The sequence below is a fragment of the Microcebus murinus genome, chromosome 28 (assembly GCF_040939455.1).
Source record: "Microcebus murinus isolate Inina chromosome 28, M.murinus_Inina_mat1.0, whole genome shotgun sequence".
NCBI classification, from domain to species: Eukaryota; Metazoa; Chordata; class Mammalia; order Primates; family Cheirogaleidae; genus Microcebus; species Microcebus murinus.
The window spans coordinates 7,230,931-7,257,327 of NC_134131.1; positions in this window are offsets into that span (position 1 = coordinate 7,230,931).

Below are 26,397 nucleotides of genomic sequence, written 5' to 3' on the forward strand. Positions count from 1 at the left end.
CTAAGAATCCTGGTAGATCAGGTGTGTTTCCTGGAGACAGTAGATACTTGGCTTGTATTATTTTTATCCATTCAGCAGCCTGTATCTCTGAAGTGGGAAATTTAAACCATTCACATTGACTGATAGAATTGCTATGTGGGATGCTATTCTATTCCTATGGTTAGGTAGAACTTTGTTGCTTTGTTTTACCTCTTATACTATTATTTTATATGAGCTCTGAGCTTTAGCGTTTGGGTGGTTTTACACCGGTTGGTGGCCATTTTTCTCAGCCATGTATAATGCAGCTCTGAGTATTTCCTGCAGGGCCAATCTGATCTTGACAAATTCTCTCAGTGTTTGCTTGTCTGGAAAGATCTTTATTTCTCCTTCATTTATGAGACTTAGTTTTGCCATATATAAAATTCTAGACTGGCAGTTGGTCTGTTTAAGAAGCCTGAAGTTGCGCCCCAATCCCTTCTGGTCTGTAAAGTCTCTGTTGAGAAGTCTGCGATTAGACTGATGGATTTTCCTTTGTAAGTTACTTGATATTTTCTCCTTGTGGCTCTCAGGAGTCCTTTCATGTTGACTTTGGCAAGTTTAGTGACTGTGTGTCTTGGGGATTGCCTCTTTGCAATGAGTCTCCCAGGTGTTCATTGAGCTTCTTGTATCTGGATGCCTAAATCTCTAGCAAGATCTGGGAAGTTTTCCTCAATTATTCCCTCAAATAGGTTTTCCAGCCCTTGTGCATTTTCTTCTTCACCCTTAGGGATGCCTAAGATTCTAATATTTGGCCATTTTACATAATCCCACAGTTGTCATAGACTTTTTAAAATTTCTCTTAATTCACTGTTCTTTATATTTGACTAAGTTAATTAGAAACAGTTGTCTTCAAGCTCTGATATTCTTTCTTCTGCCTGATCTAATCTATTCCTAAATCTTTCCACTGTGTTTTTATTTCCTTAAATGCATTTTTCATTTCTGGAAGTTCTATTTGTTTTTTCTTTTTTATGTCTCTTTAGTGAATTTTTCATTCATTTCCTGAATTGTTTCTATGGTTTCTCTGAGTTTATTTTCCATTTTCTCATGAATTACATTGAGTTTCCTTACAATTCAATTTTGGAATTCTCTGTCATTTCAGTGTTTTCATTTTGGTTGGTATCCATTGTTAGAGAGCTTGTGTTCCCTTTTAGGGTGTCCTTTCACTCTTACTTTTCATATTTTCAGAGTTCTTTCACTATTTCCTTCTCATTTAGAGCAGTTGTTGCTTCTTATTTTGACATTTTTTTTCATTTAGATGGGGCTGTTTCCCCTCTCCTCACTTATATGGTTCTACTTATAGCATATGCCATTTAAGATTTTTTGTTTGTGGGTACTTTGATGGCAATCTAGGTTCTGGGTAGAAGTCTTGGTTATAGATATCCTTAGTGTGGTTTATTTCTCAGTTGCTAGATGTTTGTAGACTGTAGCAGTGGTAAGCTATATGTGTGGGCAAGATTTTCTGTCTCATAATGATGAGAAAGGATGGAGGTCTTTGAAATCCTTTCTTTTTCCCCAGCCCTATACTTCTTAGCCCCATGAATTATATTGGCATGCCCAGTTTAATCTCTGAGACAGTAAGTGGCATTTGTGAATGAGAATCAGTAAGATTGAGTCAGTAAATGCTCTGTAAACTGCTGTGGAAATTGACCTCCATGTGAGTAGGTGGTGCTTGCCAGAGAAAATAATCTGCAGTGTTGTTTTTGAGCCCTGTAAGTGGCTGTAGCATCTCAGGTGGTGCACTCAAATGCTCCAGGTGGTAGGTGGAGCTCGAGAACTTTTGGGTGAATTCTCACTCTTTGTAGCACCAAAGGTGGGTGGAGGAGTCAGGCTGGGCAGGGCTGGGTTCAGCAAGCTTGCTTTCAGGCTCCAAAACAGCTGGTAAGGGTTTGAAGGTCTTTGTGGAGATGGGGCCATCTGAGATTCACAATCTGGCTATCCAGCTCTCAAACTTCCCCCTGGCTTGTGTGTCTGAACCACTAGCATGCAACTCCATGAAACGTCATTGGGTCAGGAGCTCCCAAATTGGGCTCCCTGGGTCCACTCTAAGTCCTCTAGGGAAGAGGTGTGGACCCTGATCTCTGTGGAGACATTATCCTGGAGAACTCACCCACTAGAGGGAGGCAACCACTTGCCAAAATCTAGGCTCAAACTTCTCTTCTGGATGGAATGGGTGGGGGAGGAGCTGCAGCTCCAGGTCAGCCTGAGCATGCAAATGCACCATGCCTGATTGCTATCTACTTTTAAATTATGTGTGTAGATTTTTCGTAATAATAGCAACAAAGTAGATATTAGTTTTTTTCCAGCTTATGGTGGGGTCCTTAGCTATTCAAGTCAGCATGGCTTCCAGAGTAGAATCCTGCCGTAACTGTCCAGAGCCTCCACCTGTTCTGCTGGTTTTTCCAGTGTTCTGGACATGGGGAGTGTTCATCAGAGCCTAAGTAAAGTCTTATGGTATAGTGTGGCACTTATCTTGCCAGCAAAAGATTCTGAATGCTGAGAAAGCCAAGTTTTCACCAGTCTCTCTGGGTAAAACTGTCCCAGTGAGTCAGCTTTCAAATGCCAGTTAAACACTCAAAACATGTCCTTTCGGTGGCCTTTTCCTTATTTCCTACTCAGTACTTTTAGGGCAGGGTGCCCACTCCATTCTTTAGTAACTTCCTTGCCAGGGATTATCCATTTTCCCCAATTTTTTTCTATAACTAAATGCTTCCAGTTTTACTTGGACACGTGGCTGGCACACCGACAACTACCTTTCCCTTGCAGTCAGCCGTGGTCCTGTGATTTGAACCAGTGGGATGTGAAAAGAAGATATGTGTGCAACTTCTTTCAAAGTCGTCTTCCATAAAGTTATTTACCTTGGACTTTCTTCCTTATTCTCTTCCTGATTGCTTGAGCATGGATGTGGCTGTCATCCAGGTTTGACCACAGACATGGCACAGAAGTCTATGTGATGTCAGAAATAACATGCAGTAGACCAGCCTCATCATCCTGGAAAACAGAAGACTGTGTGACTTAATTCAATGTATTTTGAGATCACACAGCAGCTTAGTTTGCAGCCTTGAGTTATATAGCTGGAGTGGCTCCGAGGAGCCTGGAGTATCTGTTATCTAACTTCTCCTCTGGATCCTCACACTACTCTTTGATTGAACTTCAACCACAAAGAGATTTTCCTGCCTACTTTTTTCCTCTCATAGTTCCTTCCTTCCTTTTATGTGCTCACTACTCCCAAACAATATTAGTATGTTCCTTATAACAGCTCTGCAAGCTATTATTCACACATTCATTCTATTTGTCTCTCAGACTCTTTTCTGCTTTTATTTTTTTCAAAATAAATCTTGATATCTCTCTAAACTTCAAACCAATTCATCAGTAACTCCAATCTTAGTTTCTGTTTATTTGAGGACAAGGAGAGCTCAATCTTCATATCGTTCCAGAAATTAAGGAGAAATATTTGTAGTTATTCTTCTGGTATATATGAAGGAAAGTAAAATGCCAACGAATTTCCATATTCAATTTTGTAATCTAGTAATTTTCTAACACCTATAAGTTCCTCTGCATATATAATTTAAGAGCACAAATTAATTAAGCTATTTATAAAATGAAATAACATGATCTATCATTTACTAAAAGAATGTCTTTTCTTCCAAAAATGCTTTTTCCTTTCTTCTTATTTCCACAGCATATTAGGAACATTTAATAAAATCCTAAAATATTAGGACAGAAAGGGATATAATGGCTCATTTGCTTTGATTTTCTTATTTCCGGGGTAGGAGCCTGAAAATTAGATTAGCTGGGCAGCTTACCCAAACTGATAGGGCTATCCTGTGGCAGTTCTAGAACTGAACTCAGCTTTGTTGCTTTGATAAATATGCCTTCTATTTCCCCACATGTTTATTGTTCTTGAAGAGTAAGCTTGTAATGTTCGACTCACAGTATTATAAAAACTGTGTTATACCAGCAACTGATACTTTTCTAGATTTTATAATAGCTAATAAATGAATTAACAGAGTGAAATATCCCAATAAAATCATTGGGTCATTCAGCACTCTGAATTACTGTCATTTCTCTTTAAAAGTATACTTTCTTTGATAAAAGCACAGCAATGCTTCCTAAGGTCTATTTTAATGAATATGAGCCTCAAAATTCACAATCTAACTTTTCTCTTTTGTTATTATTTTTTCATTCTGTCAGCAGAATATGTATTTGTTGGGAAATCTTATTTTCCTTTATCTAAGCTACACACTGCGTGCTGCTCATCCTTGTCACTTTCATTTGTCTGTAAGAAATTGAGTACAGTTTCTTTTGATCTTGTTTTAAGAAACCTGTCAATAATGGTAGCACAGTAGCCATCCCATGGGCCGTGTGTTGATGGATGCTTTTTTTGTTTTATAGTTTAAGACTACTGAGCGATTGCTTAACTATTCCATGCACTGACTCTTACATTCAGAGAAATCTTATCTGTAATAACCAGACCTGAGGCACAGCTTGTTTGCTTTTCCACACTCTAGCGGGAGCAATGGCAAACATCATTTTGCAATTTTATTCCTTTCTTTCCATAGCCATGCCTTTCCTTTCATTTTCCCAGGCCACTCATGAGCCCCTCTTATCCACCCCAAGAGTGTCATGGCATCCTCTCAAGGTAATTAGAGGGACATGCATATCTCTCTGCCTTGACATCCCTTCACCCCTTCAGGTGGGTTTTGAGTCTGTCCTCCAGCACTATCTTATGTGGAATTTCTCTTCTGTTTCTCTGGCTACCAATCCAAAACTTTGAGAGAGTAGTTGGGTCCCTGTGCTTTGTTCCTTCTCTCTCGTTGCAAGAAACATAGGGGGCGTAGATAAGTTTACAACCTGTACGACTAAATGCCCACATACACATCACCAATACTTTATTTTTTTAAATGAATAAATTAAAATGCTCTAGAAAAAAATTAAGGTCTCTTCAACTATTTTATAAGTCTCATCACTTACACTCCTGCCCAGAGGTAACCTCTATCAAGAGGCCATTTCATTTCTTTCCATCCCAATTTCTATATTTTTCAAACACACATGCACTTATATGAATGATATATTCTGTGCTGATTGGTGAGTTTTCTACTTGCACAATGCTTACCTGGGGTAATTATCATCTTACAATTTGCTGTTTTCCAATCATCGTTGTGTTTTAAGATCTATCTGCTTCAAAATGTTAAATGTAATATGAATCATTTGATTGTATGATTATATCCAATTTTTTAAGCCATTTTCCTGTTGGTATTTGTTCATACCATTTCTAATTTTTACTATTACCCAGAATGCTATAATGACACGCCTACATATGTCTCCCTGTAAGCACATGATTCCCCAGTGTATATACAAATAAGTAAGGTCAATGGGTTATAAAATCTGTGAATTTTAGTTTTGTAAGATATGCCAAATATCTTCCCAAATAGGACGTATCAATTTTAATTCCCATTTCATTCATTTCCCAACACACACCCCAATATTCAGTGTACATGGACTTCTAAAAATGATATCTCAATACTTTAATATTAGAATAATTTGAATTGTCCTTATTATTACCCATTTTTGAAATATTGTGAATAAATGAATGCATAAAGTGGCACACATAATCTTAATTGGTTAAATCCTGAAATACATAAATTTCCATTTAAACATAAGAAATCCTCATTAATGAATTCAGTCCTCCACTTCTGTTTATTATATTCCTTACAGATTCCAGATATGACACCAGGTTCTAAAGATAAAATGTTGCACAGGGGAAGTGTGCCCTAAAAGAACTTACAATCTAATGGGAGAAACAGATGCCTAAATACATAGTCCCAGTAAAGTCAAATGAGTGCTGTCTTATGGGGAGGTGCAGGTGATGTAGGAGAACATGGAAGAGTGCCTAGGACCACCAAAGGGAAGAGAAGGTGATGTGCAGATAGGAGTTAGCCCAGTAAGATGCGGGATCAAGAGAGGTGAGACTGATAAGGGCTTGAGAAAGGATGATCCATGCAGAAGAACAACAGGTGCAGAGACCTAGAGGCTAAAGAGTTTAGCAGATTCTCAGTTCTATTGAAGAATTCAGCAGCCTATTTGGGGACAAGGCTAGACATTGTCTGGTATTAGACTATGAAGAGACATTTATATCTTATTCTTAAATAGTTAGGGTTTTGTATTTGTTTGTTTCTGAATATGGGAAACCATCAAAGGAGTTTATGTAAGATGGTGACATCACCGGAATTGAGTTTTAGGAAGGACAGTCTGGGAAGCTCACATGAGGAAGACCAGAAGAGAGCAGACAGGAGGCAGAGGTATTAACTGTGGAAAGAAATAGTGGTGACATTAACTCACAAAGATGGAGAATGGGCAGTATAAACAGATGTTTAAGGAAGTAAAATCAACTGAACTTTGTTCACTCAATGTTTACTGAGTGTTCACTATGCATCAGGAACAGTTCTGGGTATTTGGGATACATCATGAACAAAAAAGATCCTCCCAAAACTATATCTGCCCTTGTGGAGTTTCTGTTCTCCTGGTTGCAATTATCTACCCCATTGATTCTATGAATGAGGACTGTGATGCAGCAATGAATTATGGGTACACAGAAGGTAGTAAGAGTGTGGGAGATATGGATCTTCAAAAGTTGGAGCTTTCCTAGAGGACATTTGATGAAGGCTAGCATTGTTCAAAGGGAAGTCCCAAACTTCCTCTGAGTGTCAGGCATATTTGCTAATCGAGTAAGCTTGAAATAATAAATTTGGAAGAAAAAAGCATGTGAAGTTACACCTAATGTTGCGCTGGGTATATCTCAGTGCCTAGTGTGTTTTTCTGAAGATGTGACTCCTAGGCATCAGAATTCTGTATTGTAAATTGAAAAAAGATGTATAATCTCTGGATGTAAAATCTATAGCAGCAGGGCCGACTTCTTTATCAGGCGTAGGAGACACAGTGACTAAGGCCCACAAAACTATCAGAGGCCCAAGAAAACGTTTTGTTTTGTTTTCATCAGAGAAAAAATAAAACAACTTTTAGGTCAAAAAATACAAAATATTAGCATATTCATCTTTGTGACAATACAGTAATGGCATAATTTTTAATGTTTTTTTGGAGGAAAGAGCCCACAAAGAAAAAAGTACCTGAGATCCATCAAAATCATAATTGCTCCCAATGGAAGCAAACACAGAATTCTGTTTTATTTTAATATGTAGAGTAACTTGTTTTATCCTTGCCTTGACAGCATTCCTTATCTTTAGGCTTCTTAGAAACCACCCATTTTGAATTTCAAATATATCCAGATTATATTGTGTTCTTGGTTGTCTCATTGGATATTACAAGATGCTACAGCAAAAAGATCCTCCACCATCCATGATTAAAACAGAGGATTTAGAACCATAATAAAATTATCTATTCCAATCTACAAATATCTCCTCTTGTGATTTGATCAAATAAAACTCTCAATTCTAACCTTTTATAAAAGAAAGGTGCCTTATTTAACTGAATCCATTTGGGAAATAAGGAAGTGACATCATCCATCTCTGCAAAACTGTTACCCACTTGTATTTGTAGGCAGGATGATCTTACTTTTTCTCTTGGGAAGAGTGAAAGGTTAGATTGATGTTTGAGCATCTCAGAATATCCATGACTTATCAGAATCTTCACCAAAGCTCTCAGTATAGTTCAAGAGTCTAAGTGGCTCTTCCCAATAGCAAGGATTTATGTCTCCATCCTACTTGTGCCTAATGATGTTCTCCCTACTTCTCCCATCACGAGAAGCAGGGGCCTGCTTCTGAATGAGCCATCTGTCTCTTGTAAGGTGAGCATTAGAAGTAGGTTTTCCCATTGACTTATTTCCTTCTCAGATCCATTCAAGAGAAGCAAAAGAAATCATTATTAGTTCAACTGCTTTATCTTAGCAGCACAGGGAGGTAAGATATTGTTATCAGGTTCTAATGATCAGCAAAAGATTGCTACTTTTGCTTTTTTTGGTAACAGAATCTGCCAATCATAAATAGTCTGACATCATTCTCCCTCTGCCCCCTTTCCTCAAAAATTGCAAATTGAGCTCTTCATAATTGCAAACCAAACTTTAGAAACGTGTCTAAACACTAGTGAGCATCCTAAAATTTGTCCCTAAAGAATTTTCATTTATAAAATACATAGTAAGCTACTCTGTCAACAGGTAGGTGATTTTAACTCTCAAAATCTAAGCTGAGAATTTGCTAACAACAATCTTATACAAATGTACTATTGCCTGGCTATAGAAAATAGCTAGAACGTGGTAAGAAAAATTAGAGTGTAAAAACAGCAGATCTGGGGCACCACTTAGAGGCATGGTGGCTTTATAATACATTTATCCATGCTTTTCCTACTGTGTTTCTTCCTAATGAGACATTGTGGTAACCAGGGTCCCAAGTCTACCAAAGGTTAAACTGTATATTTTCATTATCGCAAGTCCTGGGGAACTTAATGGCCCTCAAGGCACATGCTGAATGGTTTCTGTCCTACATAATCGAGTGTGCTATACTTCCAACCAAGATAAAAACCTCAGGATATATTTTTAAGATATTTCTATGAAAGTACATTATATTTTCAGAGGGTTGATTAAGCTCAGGACTATCACTCTTCTCTGAAAATATAACATCATTTCTGATAAACGTTCAGTCTGTCCAATTCAAAATGGAAGAATTCATTTTATTTTAAATTGAGCAGCGAATTATGCAATCATGTTATACAAGCTGAAAACAATTTCATTATTTTTATCTTAGTAATGATCATGAGCTGTCTCTCCTTTGAATGAAGATGATGAAAATGAGGTACGATCCGTCCTGAATACAATTTGAGGATTTTTTTTTTCTTGTAGTGATGCTGGTGGAGACCCACTGTTCTGTGTTTGCCTCCTTCTCCCTGTGCACAATTGTACATGTGTGTTAGATTGTGGGCTCTGATGAAGGTGCAATATGAGACACACACTAAAGTTAAACAAGATTCAGTCTGGAAGCCCTTCATAGCAGGTATCAGAGACAGATGTTTGCCACAAGCTAAAACCCAGTTAGGAATTGCATTATCCTTAAACATTCCTTTTAGCTGGGCAACGTGGATGGGTTGAGTGGTCCTACCAGTGAGTATATAGATTGTGAGATCATTGTTACGACTTGGGATTCTAGGAGATTGAATAAAATTAATCTAAATCGCTGTTAATAAATGTGTGAAAATCCTCAAACAATAAGAATATCCGCTTTTATATTCATCCATCCATCCATTCATCCACCACCCACTCATCCATTCATTTATTAATTGAGCACAACTTTACTGAGTGTTTATTATGGTGCCTACCATGAAAACAGTCAGGAACTGCTATAAGTACTAAGACTATAACAAGGCACAAGTTTACTGCTCTTGACTTCCTGGAGCTTACGAATTGAGGGAGGGTGGTGAGGTGGGTACAATTAGCAAATAAGCAGTTATAACACATTCTGAGATGCAGAAGGATAACAGTAGGCAAAAAGTGCTAGAAGATCTGCTAGGGAGGCAGTAAGCTCAGGTCCAAGAGGGAGGTCAGGTGACTTCCGGAAGGAGGTTGCATCCAAGTTGAAATCCAGAGGAGAAGGGAAGATAAAGAATATCCGAGGAAACAGCAAATGCAAAGGCCAGAACACCTGCAAAAGTGATACATTTGAAGAACCCAAAAGAAGTTTGGAAAAGCTGGACTGTGGTGCTCAAGACAGTAAGAATGGCCTTTATCAAAACGTCCCAAAACAATAGATGTTGGTGTGGATGCAGAGAGAGAGGAACACTCCTACACTGCTGGTGGGACTGCAAACTAGTTCAACCTCTGTGGAAAGTAATATGGAGATACCTTAAAGCGATACAAGTAGATCTACCATTTGATCCAGCAGTCCTATTACTGGGCATCTACCCAAAAGATCCAGTGACACTCTACAAAAGAGACACCTGCACTTGAATGTTTATAGCAGCACAATTCATAATTGCAAAGCTGTGGAAACAACCCAAGTGTCCATCAATTCATGAGTGGATTAATAAAATGTGGCATATGTATATCATGGAGTACTACTCAGTTCTAAGAAACAATGGTGATATAGCACATCTCGTATTTTCCTGGATAGAGCTAGAACCCATACTACTGAGTGAAGTATCCCAAGAATGGAAAAACAAGCCCCAGATATATTCTCCAGCAAACTGGTATTAACAGAGCAGCACCTAAGTTGACACATAGGAGCTACATTAATTGGGTATTAGGCGAGTGGGAGGGGGGAGAGGAGTGGGTATATATATACATAATGAGGGAGATGTGCACCATCTGGGGGATGGTCATGCTTTAAGCTCAGACTTGTGGGGGGAGGGAGGGCAAGGGCATTATTTGAAACCTTAAAATTTGTAACCTCATAATATGCTGAAATTAAATAAATAAATAAATAAATAAAATTTTTTAAAAATGATAAATTTGAAGGACCCAAAAGAACTTTGGAAAAGCTGGACTGTGGTGCTCAAGCCAGGGGATCGTGGAGAAGTAGGCATGGTAAGGGCGTGGACGCAGTCAGCTACAGTGTCTGCTTGCCTAAGGAGCAGGTGATTACAGCTGGTCCTTTGGTTTAGTTTTTGAGATCATACTATTTCCAATACATTAAAAAGTACGCTCTGGTTGTCTATTTAATGACTTAATTTATATGATCTTCTTCTATGTAAAAGAGATTTAAGGCCGTTTCTAAGGATACATAAAATACAATGCAACCGCAAGAATTTATAGTAGGGTGCGAGGAGATAGACAATGGAAGCCGCAGTGGGGCTACCACAAAACTCCTACAAAGGCAAGAATGCTCACCTACAGGCTCCATGCGCTGGAGCCAGGGTGCTTTTGATGGCAATGATGTGACAGGCAGTATTTCTGCTGCTTTACACCTATTATATCATTTACTGCTCGCAGCCCTAGTCACTAGAAGTGTGGCCCCCGGGCCCCCAGCCTCAGTCACCTGGAGCTTGTCCTCATCCTACATCTGTTGAGTCCGAATCCGCATTTTAACAAAGCTGCAGGTGACTCCCGAGCACATGAAAGTGTTAACTGAAAATAATAATAAGAATAATGAGGTTTAAAAGGAAAGCTTCTTTATTTCTCCCGGAGGGTTACAGCCCAAGGGTGGCTATTCAGGCAGGCTGGCTCCCCGCCCCCCAACACACACAAGCCAGGAACACCTGCTTCAAGGGAGGGACAAAGGGAAAACGAATTTATACTGAGCAGAGGGGCTAAATATACATATTTAACAAGCTACAGGGGGAGTCGTGAATATTTACGAAAAAGAGAAACCATGTGCATGCCCAGTTGTGGTTTACGCCTCTCACCCTGTCATGGCTGGGAACTCAGTTTTAAGGTTTCTCTGGGGTCCTCTTGGCCAAGAGGGGTCTGATCTGTCAGCTGGAGGCTTAGGATTTTATTTTAAGTTCACATAAGCTTGCCAAGAACTGACTAAAAAGAGGCATTTACTCTTATGCTATTATCAGTTTGCAGGGGAGCAAACCGGAGTTCTCAGAGAATAAGAAACTTGCCCAAGACCAAACTCTTACTGAGCACAAGGGAAGATCTTGAGTTCGTATCTTTCTGACCTCAGGTGCTTCTTGATCTCTTAGTGGCACAGCCTCCCCTCACATTTGTTTATAAGCTTTACAATGAACAGTCAAACAGGAAATATGGGCTTTTGTGCAAAACACAATGTCTCAAAGACAAAAAAATAAAAATAAAAAAAAAGACCAATTGCTCAGAACAACAAGGTGACTATTGTCATCATTGTCAGAAAGGGATCCTTCCCAGGGATGTGTACAAATAAGACTTTGCATGATGTGATAAATGATAACCCAAAAAGAATCCTCCTCCCCTAGATGCTAGCCAATAAGTCAAAACAATGTGCCTTAATGGAAAAGAATCTTGCAGTGAGTGGTAAGAATGTTTAGCTTCCTCAGAAAGGCTGAAGCAAAAGTTGGTTGGATAAGGGCAATGACCTAGAAGCTGCATCATTCAGTAGGTCAAACTAATGACATCGAAGTCCCCTTCTCCCTCTCTTATTTTGAGTCCTGCTGGGTGTGTCTTCCCAATGTTAAAAATTAAAAATGCCTTTATAAAGCATTCACAAACTCAAATGCTTACAAGGGTGTAATAGACTGAATTGTGTCCCACCAAAATTCATATGTTGAAGGCTTAACCCAGCAAGTGACTGCATTTGGAGGTAGGGCCTTTAAAGAGATAAGGTTAAATGAGGTCATAAAGCTGGGGTTCTAGTGCAGTGGGACTAGTGTCCTCAGAAGAAGAAGAGACACCAGGAAGGCATGTGCACAGAAAAAAGGCCATGTGAGGACATCTTCACACCAAGGATGGAAGCCTCAGGAGAAACCAACCTGTTGACATCTAGACATCTTGGACTTACAGCCTCCGGGACTATAAGAAAATATCAGCCTGTGGTATTTTGTCATGGCAGCCCTAGTTGACTAATACAAAGAGCTAAGCAAGTAATTTAAGTGAAGGAGGCAGTAGGTATTAACTGTAAAGGCATGCATTTAGGGAGGCATGCATTAGGGAGTCATGGAGATTGTGGTAGAGCCAATGTTGATGCACAGAATTGCAGGACCAATATTGCCAAACTCTCTGATCTAAAAAAAAAAAAAGTATGTGTGTATGGGAGGGGGGGTTGGGAAGAGCTTTCATATAAAATCTATTCTTTCTTCAAAAGAATATTTTGTTTGTTTATGTAAAAAGGCATAAAAACATGACATAATCTAAAGGAAGTACATCTAAGGGCTGGATCTGCCCCAACGTGGTCATCAATCTGTAACCTCTTTGCCAGGGCTGTTGTTAACAATTGCTTATAGTAGAAGCAATGACAGACCGTTTAGCCATATAATCATCTTGCCCTTATCTCACATCTCACATCGCCCAAGTGTTGCATTTTTTGCCCAGATAAACTCTATGGATGCTGTACTCGAGAAAAAGGCTGCCCTTAAAATATGCACGCTGTAACTGTCAGGCCTTGACACTACATGTATATTGAAGGAAGCCAGAAGAGCTGCTGGTGCTGCTAAAGATGCATTTCGTTGACTATATTCCATCTACAAATGTTGTGCCATTATGACAATCAGCCAGGATAAATCACACAGCTACTCAACTAATTCATCCATAAAGAAAACTGGTAATTAGAGTGTTGAAGTCAGTGAGGCTGAAATCAGATGGCCATAACATCTGCATTTGTAGGATATGAAGCCTTCATGGGAGTCCCTCAGAAATTTAAAAAAATAAATAAATAAATAACAAAAATAACAGCCATATCAGCATTATTCAGTTCTATCCACATGGTCGGCCTCTTCCATGATTTTCAAGGTCATGTGAGTGGTTAAGAATGCATTTCCTTATGCGTTTATAAATTGTAAGAGCTTTCTGGAGGAAGTTCTAAATAACTCCTTTGATGCTCTTTGCAGTTCTGAAAACTCTAAATTGGAAATGTCAACTCCCTCGTTGGAAGATAGTTTCAAATTGGTGTTGCTCAATGAGATTTCCCAACTTGAATCTATTACTTGATTACTTTTATTAATCCATTATTTTTTACCACTTTTATTACTTGGTGGTTAGACTCCATGTCCCATCTCTGGTAAAAGTCTTTACCTCTTGCCAGATGCTGTTCTCATTATCCCTCTCCTAGATTTAAGCAGTGTATTCTAGTGATTTTTAAGGCTTTCCAGGCTCACCTTTCTCTAAAAAATATCATTACTATTTTTTTTCCTAAGGCAAAGTTTTATCATAGATTTTGGATGAAGTCCAAATGATACAGCCTGGTATTCATGATCCCTCATGCTAACCCCAACTTACCATTCTGCAAGGCTCCTCTTCTGTTACCTTCTACTACAACCTTAAATGAACGCATCACTCACAGAAGTACAGACTTTTCCATATCAATACAAGTGAACATGCTCTTACCCCCTCAATTTCGGAAATATCTTGGTAAATGCTTTCCTTGGTGATATATGAGGAATGCTAAACGTTATGGCTTTTTCTTTTTTTTTTTTTTTTGCTTCAAATATTTCTTCTTCTCTGTTCACTGCTTCTTCATCTTTTGGTATTTCCCCCTGTGCTGTATTTTTTGAAATTGCTCCACAGTTCTTGGATGTTTTGGGGATTTTTATTTATATTCTTTGTATTTTAGTTTGGAAAGTTTCTATTGACCTGTCTTCAAGATCACTGATTCTTTCTTTGGCCACATCCAGTCTATTGATGAGCCTGTCAAAGACATATTTTTGTGTGTGTCCATGTACAGCATTTTTGATTTATGGCATTTCCTGTAGTTTCTATCTCTCTGTTTACATTACTCATCTGTTCTTACATGTTGTCTACTGTTTCCATTACAGCCTTTAAAATATTAATCACATTTATTTTTAAATCATAATTGCAACATCTGACACGTATCTGAGTCTTGTTCTAATGGCATCTTTGTCACTTCAGATCATAGTTTTTCTTATCCTTTATCATGCCTTGTAATACTTTGTAGAAAGCCACACATGTTGCATTGGGTAATAGAAACTGTGATAAATAGACCTTCAGTGTGAAGATTTGCTAATCCCTCTAGGGGTAGGGTTGTGTTTAATATATGTTGAAGCTGTAGGTGTCAAATTCTGGTAATGACCTTGTTTTTACCTCTCCTCTTGATTTAGGGCTTACCTAAGTATGTGCTTCTTGTAGCTGTGTCTTGTAGCTCTTTCAGCTGTAATCCACTGTCATTATATTGGAGCCTGTTGGTGTGGTGTTAAGTATGTAGGGGAGAACAAGCATTATTATAATCCTCCAATTAAATCTCAGTGGTTTTTAGGGCCAGACGCGGTGGCTCACACCTGTAATCCTACCTAGCACTCTGGGAGGCCGGGGCGGGCGGATTGTTCGAGGTCAGGAGTTCGAAACCAGCCTGAGCAATAGCGAGACCCCGTTTCTACTATAAATAGAAAGAAATTAATTGGTCAACTAAAAATATACAAAAAAATTAGCCGGGCGTGGTGGCACATGCCTGTAGGCCCAGCTACTCAGGAGGCTGAGGCAGGAGGATCCTTGAGCCCAGGAGTCTGAGGTTGCTGTGATCTAGGCTGACGCCACAGCACTCACTCTAGCCCGGGCAACAAAGCGAGACTCTGTCTCAATAAAATTAAATTAAATTAAATTAAATTAAATTAAATTAAATTAAATAAATCTCAGTGGTTTTTGTTTTTGTGTTAGAGACAGTGTTGCCCAGGCTGGAGTGCAGTGCTTATTCACAGGCGTGATTTTAGCACATGGCAGCCTCAAACTGCTGGACTCTAGTGATCCTCCTGCCTCAGCCTCCCAAGTATCTGGGACTACAGGTATGCGCTGTCATGCCAGGCATAAATCTCAATGTTTTAAAGGGCCTATATCCTAGGCTGTGACCTTTCGTGATTTAGCTTTTTTTCCCCTCAATGCTTCCTACCCCCTTCCTACTCCTTTCCTTGGCTGCAGCATCCATACTGTATTTCCTCAAAACCTCTATTTCTTAGATGAGACAGGAGGCTACAGGAGCTTCAATAGGAAGAATGTTCTGCCTCTACTGCAATAAACTCTCAACAGAGTCTTTCCTCCTGGAGAGTCAGCCTTTATTATGGAGAAGACTCCGGGATATTTCACCCTGGTAACTCTCCGCTCCACCTGCCAGAGCCATGAAGACATCTTTCCAGACCGTCACCTTGAGCACTTGGTAGAGTTCCTAAATATAAAGCCAACTAAAGTGTGGGCCCCTAATACTCCAGCCTTCAAGAGTCTCTGACTCTCACACTGGCTCATGCACAACCTCCAACAATTCATCAAAATGGCCATGTAAATGTCCCTACCAATCTATTGCCCCAACATATTCTGTCCCAGGTAAGCAAATCTCCAGCGTGTCTCTCTGGATGCACATGAAGGATCCAAGAAAAGCCATTAATTTTCAGTTTGGTTCAAGTTTTTCTTAGTATAGGCCAAGTGTAATGTCCAAACTCCTTGTATGTTGGAGCTGAAACCAGCAGCCTAAAGTTTCTTAAAAATCAGGATTTTTTTTTTCTTTTTTAATGTTTAAAAGATATGGAAGTGTTGAAATACATGTTAAGAGCGCCCTTGTTGGGAGCAACCACTGAACCCAGTCTCCAGTCTTTCCAATTCTAATGAGGCTTTCCAAGGATAAAATGACTTCCTCACCCAATACCAATCTTGCACAAAATTTGTGGTCCTCAAGCATAAATGTTTATTGAAAATAACAGGGACAAAGTTGATAATTAAACCTAAAGGTACAAGGCTACTTCTGTTAATACATGCATAGTTTACATGTGCACAACATCAATAGGCTTTTGCATAGCTGTGATAATATCTTCTCTGACCTGATAATCTAGGCAGCAGTACTTGAAGGGGTTCACAGTATTTCACCCCAAAATATGCTACTCTGGCATACGGATTATTTTGAGCTAAAGGCAATTGAGAAAAAACAGACACAGGACATACTTTCTGCCTTCCTCATTTCTACAAGGAAGGACAAGATGATTCTTAGGCAATAGAGACAAGTCTAGACTCTTATCAGCCCAGAGATGGCACCAGAGTAACCTATATAACCTTACTAAAAGAACCTTTATTGTCCATTAGTTTCTCCCTTATATTTACCTTCTGACGGGTTACAGCCCTTGGAAGGCTAAAATCTTTTTCCTTTGTCTTGTCACGTCTCTACAAATTTACCGTTCTGTGCTAAGATGCTATATAACCCAAAGACTAACCACCCCCTTAAGTTATTCATCACTGAGTTTTCTCTCAAATGATATGTACTGCGTGCATTAAGAAACTGTTTTTCTCCTATTAGTTTGGTTTTTGACAGTCTAGTTTACCGGGCCTCAGCCAATGAACCTAAGATGATGTCAGTTAGAATGCTGTAACAATTTACCATAGACTGGGTGGCTTAAATAACAAACATTTATTTCTCACTATTCTAGAGGTAGGAAGTCTAAGATCAAGGTGCCAGCACTGTCAGGTTCTGATGAGAGCCCTCTTCCAGGTTGTAGCCAGTTGACTTCTTGTATTCTCACATAATGGAAAAAGGGCTAGCTAGCTCTCTGGTCTCTTCTTATAAGGGCACTAACCCGATTCGTGAGACATCTACCCCTATGACCTAATTACTTCCCAAAGGCCTCACTTCCAAATACCTTCACATTGGGATTAGAGGTTCAACATATGAATTCTGGGGGAATATAAACATTCAGTCTATTTCAGGTGGGTAGAGGGGAAAGTTTTTTCCTCCTCTACATACTCCATTTGTTATCTATTCTAAGTCTTGAAAATGTCCTATTCCATCATAAATTCTATAGGAGCAGTAGCATCCGTGTGGTACAAAACAGGTATATTTAGATAAAGAGAGAAATTTCACTAAATGGTACGTGGAAAGCCTAGCACTTGAAACTTTGCTATTTAATATCCAAGCACGCCTTGAATACCTTATAACTCCTTCTGTCTCTCATAGAGAGAGGACGGAGCCTGGTCTCAGGCTCTAAGGGGAGGCTAAGCAGCGTGTTCAAGAGTTTAAGGAGTAGTGGAGTCAGTAGAAGCCAGGTCCCTCTAATTCCAAAGATAACAGCAGCCCTTGTAAGACAGTGACTCTTACAGTATGTGTTATCTCCCCTCTATGCGCCTCCAACTACCTATCCTGATACCACCCCTACCAGAGCCTATATAAAGCTATACATGTCAGCTTTGTTTTGCTGCTGCAACAAATTATCACAAATTTAGTGGCTTATTAATATATATATATATATACACATACATATATATATTTATGTTACAATTCTGGAGGTCAGAGTTTGAAATGGATTGCTAGCCTAAAAATCAAAGTATGTGTAGTGCCTGTAGGGTTGCATTCTTGCTAGAGGCTGTAAAAGAGAATTGTTCAGTTTTTCTTCTTGGTATTTTTCTAGTTTCTAGAGCCACATTCCTTGGCTCATGGACCCTTTCCTGCATCTTCAAAACCAACAAGGTTAGGCTGAATATTTCTCATGCTGCTATATCTCTGCTTCTCTTCTGTCTCCTCCTGCCCTTTTAAGGAGATTACATTGCCATTGCATTGGGCCCACTTTGAAAATCCGGGGTAATTTTTCCTGTTTTAAGGCAGCTAATTATCACCCTTAATTCTCTTTTGCCATGTAAACTATCCTATTCACAGTCTCTGAGGATTAGGCCATGCACACCCTTGAAAGGCAAATAATCTACCTATGATGGGTGGATAGATAGATTGATAGATATCACTCCCTCAATACGTGGTTGGGGAGTTGCATATATTAATGTATATGTGGAGAGATAGAAATAACACCATTAGAGAATAAGTCGATATAAAGCAATTAATGTATTAGTTCCAGGGTATGGCCATTGGAATAGAAAAAAAGCACAGATCCAAAAGAACAGAATATATACAAGCAAGTTACATTGATCTGGGTAATAAAGACTGCATAGGTATTGGATGGGGCAGGAAAGGGACCCAATAAAGTATGGAGCAGAGTCAGGGAAGGAGAGATCCTGTGGACAGCACACGGACAGAATCAACTCTAATGGGTCAGGTCATGTTGCTAAATAGCGAGAAAAATGTGGATAGGAAGGGTTAGTTACAATCCTGGGCACTCTTGAAGCTAGGCAGAGAATTCTGATGGAATGATAATTTAAGCAAATCCGAGCACCTGGTGTATGAATTATCCTTGGGTTCAGAACACATGTGGGCAATCAGGAGGGGATAAGTTCAATCCATGTGATAATGACGTTATTGTTTTGGGAGGTCAAAAATTGTCAGATAGCAGCAATTTCTTATGGTTTGTACTACAAACTTTTTAGAGGCTCATTGTTACTTAGAAATATGGAGGAGGGGGGAATATTCAAGAAGCAGAAAGTTGTTCTTTAAAACAACCACAAGAGGGCGGTAAAGAATTATGGTTTATATCTGCACACCTACAGAATATTGGTCTTTCCGCACACAAAAATAATTGTTAAAATATATGTAACATGCAACTTTATTTTTTTCCCCTAATTTACTATTTTTAATAATATTTAAAATGGCATTGTTTGGCATCCTCAGAGAACGTTGCCTGCTATGTGCAATTATAAGCACATATCTGAGTCTCCCATATATAAGAACATGCTTAAAATGCAACAGATTCATACATAAATTATGAGCACCGCGTCACTGTCAAACTTGTAATCTACAATGATTAATTCAATAGAATTTTAAATGGAGAAATCTCTATTTTAAATCCATTTCCCCTTCCTGTTTATGAAACCAAATATTGGAGTGAATTTAAGGGAGTGGTCCTGTGGTTCACGCTCCAGTGTTACTCAAGCTCCTACTGTTTACCGTTCTTAGTGACCTTGATCAAATTGTTCAACTCAGCTGGGAACTGGATTGTGTATTTAGAGGATTAAGCAGTGCTGCCGACATTTTGGTGTCAGACACACCTACCATAATTTGCTGCGGTATTAATACTGGGCTCCTTTTGAATTACAATGGCAATCTCGATTCTGCAAAGGGAAGGTCTCAGGGGCTTGAAGATATGCTCACTCCATCCTTCTTGTATTGATTTCCTTTTATTTCTTTATAACTTAAAATCCCCAAATGTTTTATAGAGATGTATTTAATTTCTGTGGAGTCTTCTGATTCCTGTTTGTGCACCTGTGCCTGTGAATTTGTCTATGTGAACGTGTGCACGAATGTATGTGAGTGTACACACACACACACACACACACGCATCGTGATTTGTGTGTGGGTACTGTATATGCCCAACATGTGCACATCTCTGTGACAGTGCTATTATTGCATGTCTCCACGTGTGCATATGTGTGGGAGGGGTGCATGTATAAAATGTGTGCACATGTATGAAGTATGTGAGCATGTACATGCACATACATGAGCACATATTGTGTGATACGCACCAGCTAATCTGACAACACGACCTCTGTCTGCTACCTCAGAGGTTTAGGGGACAGTCCCCGAATATATGCATCTTCCAAACTTAGCTCAAGTCAACTGACATTTGACCAAGGTCTTGTACGCAAAACAATTTTAGAACTCTGAAGATACACAATGACAACTCTCTTTCCTATAATTAATATGGTTATAAATCCTTAGTTATAACCAGAAAAACTAGAATAAGATCTGTAGGTTTCTAATTATTTCACCGAAAGACTTTGCAGCTCAGTGTTGTAATCGATGCAAAAATAAAAACAAAACATTTTTAATGAAAGAAAAAGTATCTATGTATTTTGCTGCTGTTGGAATTTCCTGCTCTTAATATTTCATTTCCGTGTTAACACAAATTAACCGATCAAAACAGGAGCAGTGAAATACACGTTGTATGTGTTTGTGTTCAGCCGGTCATAGCTAATTCTACTGAGCTACTGAGTACAGAAGGGACTATGACCTTGTGTCATATTGAGTCCCGTTCTTCAAGAGCCATGCTATCTTTTCTAACTCAAAGTCACTCTTCTACTTTAGGAATAGAAAGCCCAACAGGAAGTTATATTAGAAGATGTGACAATAAGGTTGCATAGCATGCTTGATTGCAAAATGTTCCGGGTTGAGGACAAACATGGTCAGTCATGAGTTGCAGGGAAATTTGTGCAGAGACCTACATGGACACCTTGCAGGAGCTTTTCTTCCTTTCATTCTGGACTTACTCACTTTATCTTGTTTACCTTCAACCAATTTCATTTAATAAACATCTATTGAGCAACTGTGAAATGCCAGACACTATCATACGTTCTAGGCGGCAGCTAATACACCATCTGGTGGACAGTAGAACACTGTAAATAGTTGAGATTAACAATTGAGTGAAAGGTGAATAACCAATGTATAGTTTCTCAAACCTAGAGATAGCCTCCTATTTGTTTATCTCTGATATGGGGGTATAGCTAACATTTGCGGCCCCATGCTTGGACTTTCATTGAGGTGCCATTCCTGTTGGCTCTATGGACCCTCTCTGACTATGTAGCACTCTAGTGCTTGTCTATCATCTTCCTGCAACCTTCTGCCTCTCTGCTTGCCTGGACCCTTGCAGCTTGCTAGCTCCTTTCCATGTAGATTGAATCCCATGTCAGAATCTTCTTGGCCAAATGATTCAGTAGTCTCCAGAGTTACTGACTTCAGATTTGGGCACAACAAATTAAAGCCTGAGTCACTTATTTGTTCAATCATTCATTTATTCATTTTTCAAGAAAAATAATGAGCATCTCCCAAGTGCTAGGTTATGCTACACTAAGGGAAACCCACATTCAACAAAAAGCAGTTCCTAACCAGGAAAACAGACAGGGAAACTGATAATTACCAAAAGATAGCCTGGCTTGAGCACTAAAAAACTAAATTAGATGAAAACTCATTCCTAAAGTCTTTAAAACAGCCACATATGAGAATAGTATCCAATGCATAATGACATTATTGGGTACTTGCCAAAGAACAAGTGTGTGGTATGCACCAGCTAATCTGACACATGATCTCTCTCTGCTACCTCGGAGGTTTCGGGGACAGTCCCCGAATATATGCATCTTTCAAACTTAGCTCAAGTCAACTGACGTTTGAGCAGGTCCTTGTACGCAAAACAAGAACCATCTATTTTTTTAGATGGAAAAAAAATATTTTCTATTGAGCCAATATAAAAATATTTTATGTTTTTATAAAAACATAAAATTAAAAGCCAATATAAAATAAAAAGCCAATATAAAATAAAATACAAAACAAAAGGGTGTCAGTGATTGGAATTACAAGAATTAAGACAAAATAAAATGCATTTTATGATATAAATGAACTCAAACTAAGCTAGTAGTATTGATTGAAAGAAGTTTCTAGAAGACCTGCTTAAATTGGGAGCTGGTAATTATTTTAATTAATTTATCCACTTTCATAATGGTGCCTCTAACGTGATAACAAATGCTTTAAAAGAGTTTGCGTTCCTCAGTAGGCTTCATATAACTCTGTTGAGTAGGGAGTGCCCTGGTAAAGGTCGCTCCAGCTATTGCTCACGATCATAAACTCCAAATGAGTGCCTTCTAAATGAATGAAATTTTACTGCGAAATAATTCCGCTCATTTCTGCCAGGCTCTGTGAATGCTTTGAAAAATTTCAGGGACCCAATTCTGATAAGCTACTAAGAACTCAACTTCATTATGCAGTTATGGTCACCAATTTTTCCTGGGAATGACATATAAAACCTCTCATCTGAGCAAAACGAGGCAGATTAATGTTGCATAAAACAGATACAGTCTGGATCGCAAAAATCACAAAAACCATCTCTCGGACGGGGAAGAATTTCCTCCTTTAGATGCCCGTCATTGCGAGAAAAATGTCCCCGTAGCCTAATATCTCTTACTTTTTTACAAAAAGAGAATTCTACATAACAGAAACAAACCTTGATATAAAGAAATTTTAGTGAACTCTGCTTGCTGGCTAAGAAACAAGTATAAAATATCGTTTTGATTAACCCAATTGCCTATGCATATTTTATCTTCAAGACTAAAGATTTTCTCACAAGGTTCTCAAAATAAATTGTTATGAGAATCACTGCACTTGGGAAATTATAATAAAATCAATTCCAGCCGGTAATTATTTTAAAGTAAAATGTTGGAAATGTTTGGCAGGCTTGCAGCAGAAGGGTCTGCGTTAGAAGCTGCTGCAACGTAAAACCAATTTGTCCTTCTCTCATCTCCTTGTACCCTATCTTCTCCTCTTCTACAATTCATTCCTAATCCTCCTTAAATATAGTTTTTATTCTGTCAGTCTCCAACTAGAAATCTCCCGACTGCTGAAAGGGGCATATTCCCGAGCTTCCACTTATGTACTTAACGCATCTTTCCAAGGAGAGGATTGGTCTAGATGCTGAACCCTTAAGGGGTGAAAAGGGTAAGTGCAGATAATGAAGAGTTGCCTCCTGTTTGGAATCCAGACATTCTGACAAGCCACTGCAAGATTAGCTTTCCAGTCCCCAGTAGCATCAAGGATAACCGGAGGGTGTGAAGGACAATGGCAGTAATATGGTCTCCCCCTCCTGCCAACATCTCTGGGGAGGCACTAACAAGCATGTAAGCGCTTCCTACAGGCAAGAAGCTGTAGGGGGTGAAGAGGCTGCAAGTCTTCAAAAATTCACAAATTGGATTATCAGTTCTTAGGGAGCCGCCCATTGTAGCGGACCTTGCCTTGAGGCATAGAGTTCAAATGCCACTCAAAGCAAGAGTGAAGAAAGGTATCCTTATAGCATTCCTTTTTGAGAGGTGGCATTGCAGCAGGAAGCACAGACTGCATAAACACACTGTCTGGGTTTCTCAGCTCCAACCTGCACTAGCTCTTTGGCTTTGGGCAAGTTATTTTTAAGTTCTCTACTTAGTTTCCTCATCTGTGTAGTGTTAATAATGTTAGCTCCGTCATAGTGAAAATATGTAAAATGCTTAGAGTGTAGCCTGCCACATAGCAAGCACTATACAGTTATTTGCTGTTGCTGAAATGTATTTATTTGGTACATAGTAAATGACAAGAACTGTGCTGGAAATTGGGGATAAAACGGGAAGGAATTCAGATTTTGTGCCCTAAAGAATCAGGCGTGTATAATAATACCAAGGTGGTGAATGCTGAAATAGAGGTGGGTGCAGGATGCTATGGAAATTCAGAGAAGGAATGCTGAAAGCAGGCATTAGGGAAGATTTCTTGCAGGGAGGGACGGCCTGAGATTTGCCATAATGCTAAAGAAGCCTTTGACCAACCTCTCCCATCCTGCCCTCTCCCCGCCCCTCCCTAGTTTCTGGTAACCACAGTCCTACTCTCTGTTTCTATGATACCAACTTTTTAAAGTTTAGATTCCACATATGAGTGAGGTCACGTGGTCTTTGTGTTTCTGTGTCTGGATTATCTCACTTAACAAGATGTGCTCTGGGTTCATCCATGTTGTCATAAATGACAGGATTTTATTATACCTCATAAATATGTGGGATTACAGTGTGTCAATTAAGAGATTGAAAAAGGAAGAAGAAGAAGAAGAAGAAGAAGAAGAAGAAGAAGAAGAAGAAGAAGAAGAAGAAGAAGAAGAAGAAGAAGAAGCAGCAGCAGCAGCAGCAGCAGCAACAGCAGCAGCAGCAGAAGCAGCAGCAGCTTTCTGGCTTCTCCCCTGGGAGGGCTGGGGTTGTTAAAAGTTGGGAAGGAAAATTCCGCGTGTAATCAGATGTCATTTCCGCTTAGGCATTTCTACATAATTATCTAAAGAAATCTAGGAAGAAAGTGGCCAAGATCTCAAGTCTGCAGCTATTTGTTGTGATTCCTTTTATCATTCTTAATCAATATTTTTTTCCAATACACCTTTTTTATTTGTAATTTTTAATTCTTATTCTTAAAATAAGCCCCTCCCACCTATATAAGCTTTAGGTTACCAGAATCTGTATTAACCTTACCCAAGCAATTATTGGGATTAGCTAAGGTGAGGGTCCCAGAGGTTATTGAAGTTGGTAAAGGAACCCTGGAGGAAGTTACCATCTTGCGTAAAAGATCTGTGGTGAAATAGCCTAGAAACTTGAATAATTTAAAGGACTCCTGGTCTGGTATTGTGACTCACACCTGTAATCCTAGCTAGCACTTTGGGAGGCCAATGCGGGAGGATTGTTTGAGCTCAGGAGTTTGAGAACAGCCTGAGCAAGAGCAAAACTCCATCTCTACTAAAAAAAAATAGAAAAAAATTAGCTAGACAACTGAAATATATATATATATATATATGTGCCAGGCATGGTGGTGCATGCCTATAGTCCCAGCTACTTGGGAGGTTGAAGCAGTAGGATCGCTTGAGCCCAGGAGTTTAAGGTTGCTGTGAGCTAGGCTGATGCCACGGCACCCTAGCCCAGGCAACAGAGTGGGACTCTGTCTCAAAAAAAAAAAAAAAAAGACTCTCACAGATACATCTTCAGTAGGGTATTTGAATTTTGCATTAACTTAACTATACAGATATCAGGACCCTCGTTTTAATTCATGTTCAATCCATCTTATCTTGACTCTTTTCTTTTCACTCTGGAAAGAGTCATACTGAGAAGGCAGGCTTAGAGTATGTGGCTCAATGTCTTACACAAGGTGATATCTTATTTAAGCAGCACAAAGATTTAAACAGACAATGTGAGGGTCTCTCCAGATATCAAGTGAACAAAAAATCTCCCCAACTTTTTATATTGAACTCTGATAAGTAATAAATGGATATGTTTATGTACACAAAATAAAGTATATATGATGACATACAGTAATGTTCAACAGTCTACATACTTACTTCTGAGCTTAAGTAGTTATTAAAATATGCCAGAGTAAAATATTAGAAAAATTCATTGTTTATATGAATCTGTTATTGTTATTTATCCTTGTCTTGGCTTTTTAAATATGAGCAATTTGGACGCATGCATTTTAATCAGTAAGACTATCTAATGTATGAAATTAAGGGAACAATGGAGAATAATGTACAAATGCTAAAATCCTCGTATGGGTTAAAGCTCAAATGAAGAAATCCAGCATTTTAAATTTGAACCCTTCTAGAACAATATGTTCTGGTCACAGTTGTCACACATTTCATTCTTTAAGGGAAAAAAGTGAAGGAATGAAAAAAACAAATTAACAAATGCCAAGGAATTATAAATCAATAATGGTTATTATGTTATGTGCTTTGAGCCTCTAGCTATTCCACTGGCATATAGCATGGCACTTGTCCTCCTAGTGTAGTTTGCAATAAGCCATGGAGTCAGGTATACTCAGAGGCCTTCCACATCCTCACTCAACTATGTAGAGACCAACAACCATTTTCTTTTCAAATGAGCTTGAGGAAAATTGGGTTGTTTTTCCAAAATGGAAGAAGTGGATGAGAGCTGCTCATTCTCTGAAAAGGAATCATGTTAATGAAATGACAAAGAGAGCTTTGTTCATTTAAATACCATAAAGTCCATCAGAATTGGTAATAGACCACATAATTGTCTCTTTTATATCTCAGTCAAATCTTTGCTAAAGGGGCTGGTCTCTGCAGTCCTCCTAATGAGAAAGAAAACTGGAAGGAACTCCAGTTTCATGATATTTAAAATCCTTCCCAAGGGTGCATGGGCTCCATAACAACTACAGAAATCAATTGCCACATAAATATAATTCTTTGAATTGTAGAGCAAACAAACAGAAATAACATATATCATAAGAAATATTGTGCTACTAACCAAAAGGTTTGCTTTTGTTTTACTTAACTGTTTTCCAATTAGTTTAAAGTGAATATGCATATTATTTGGTTAATCACTTTTTAATGACTGATCAACTCATTAAACTGAGTATGTTTAAATACATCATATCAATACATATGCAA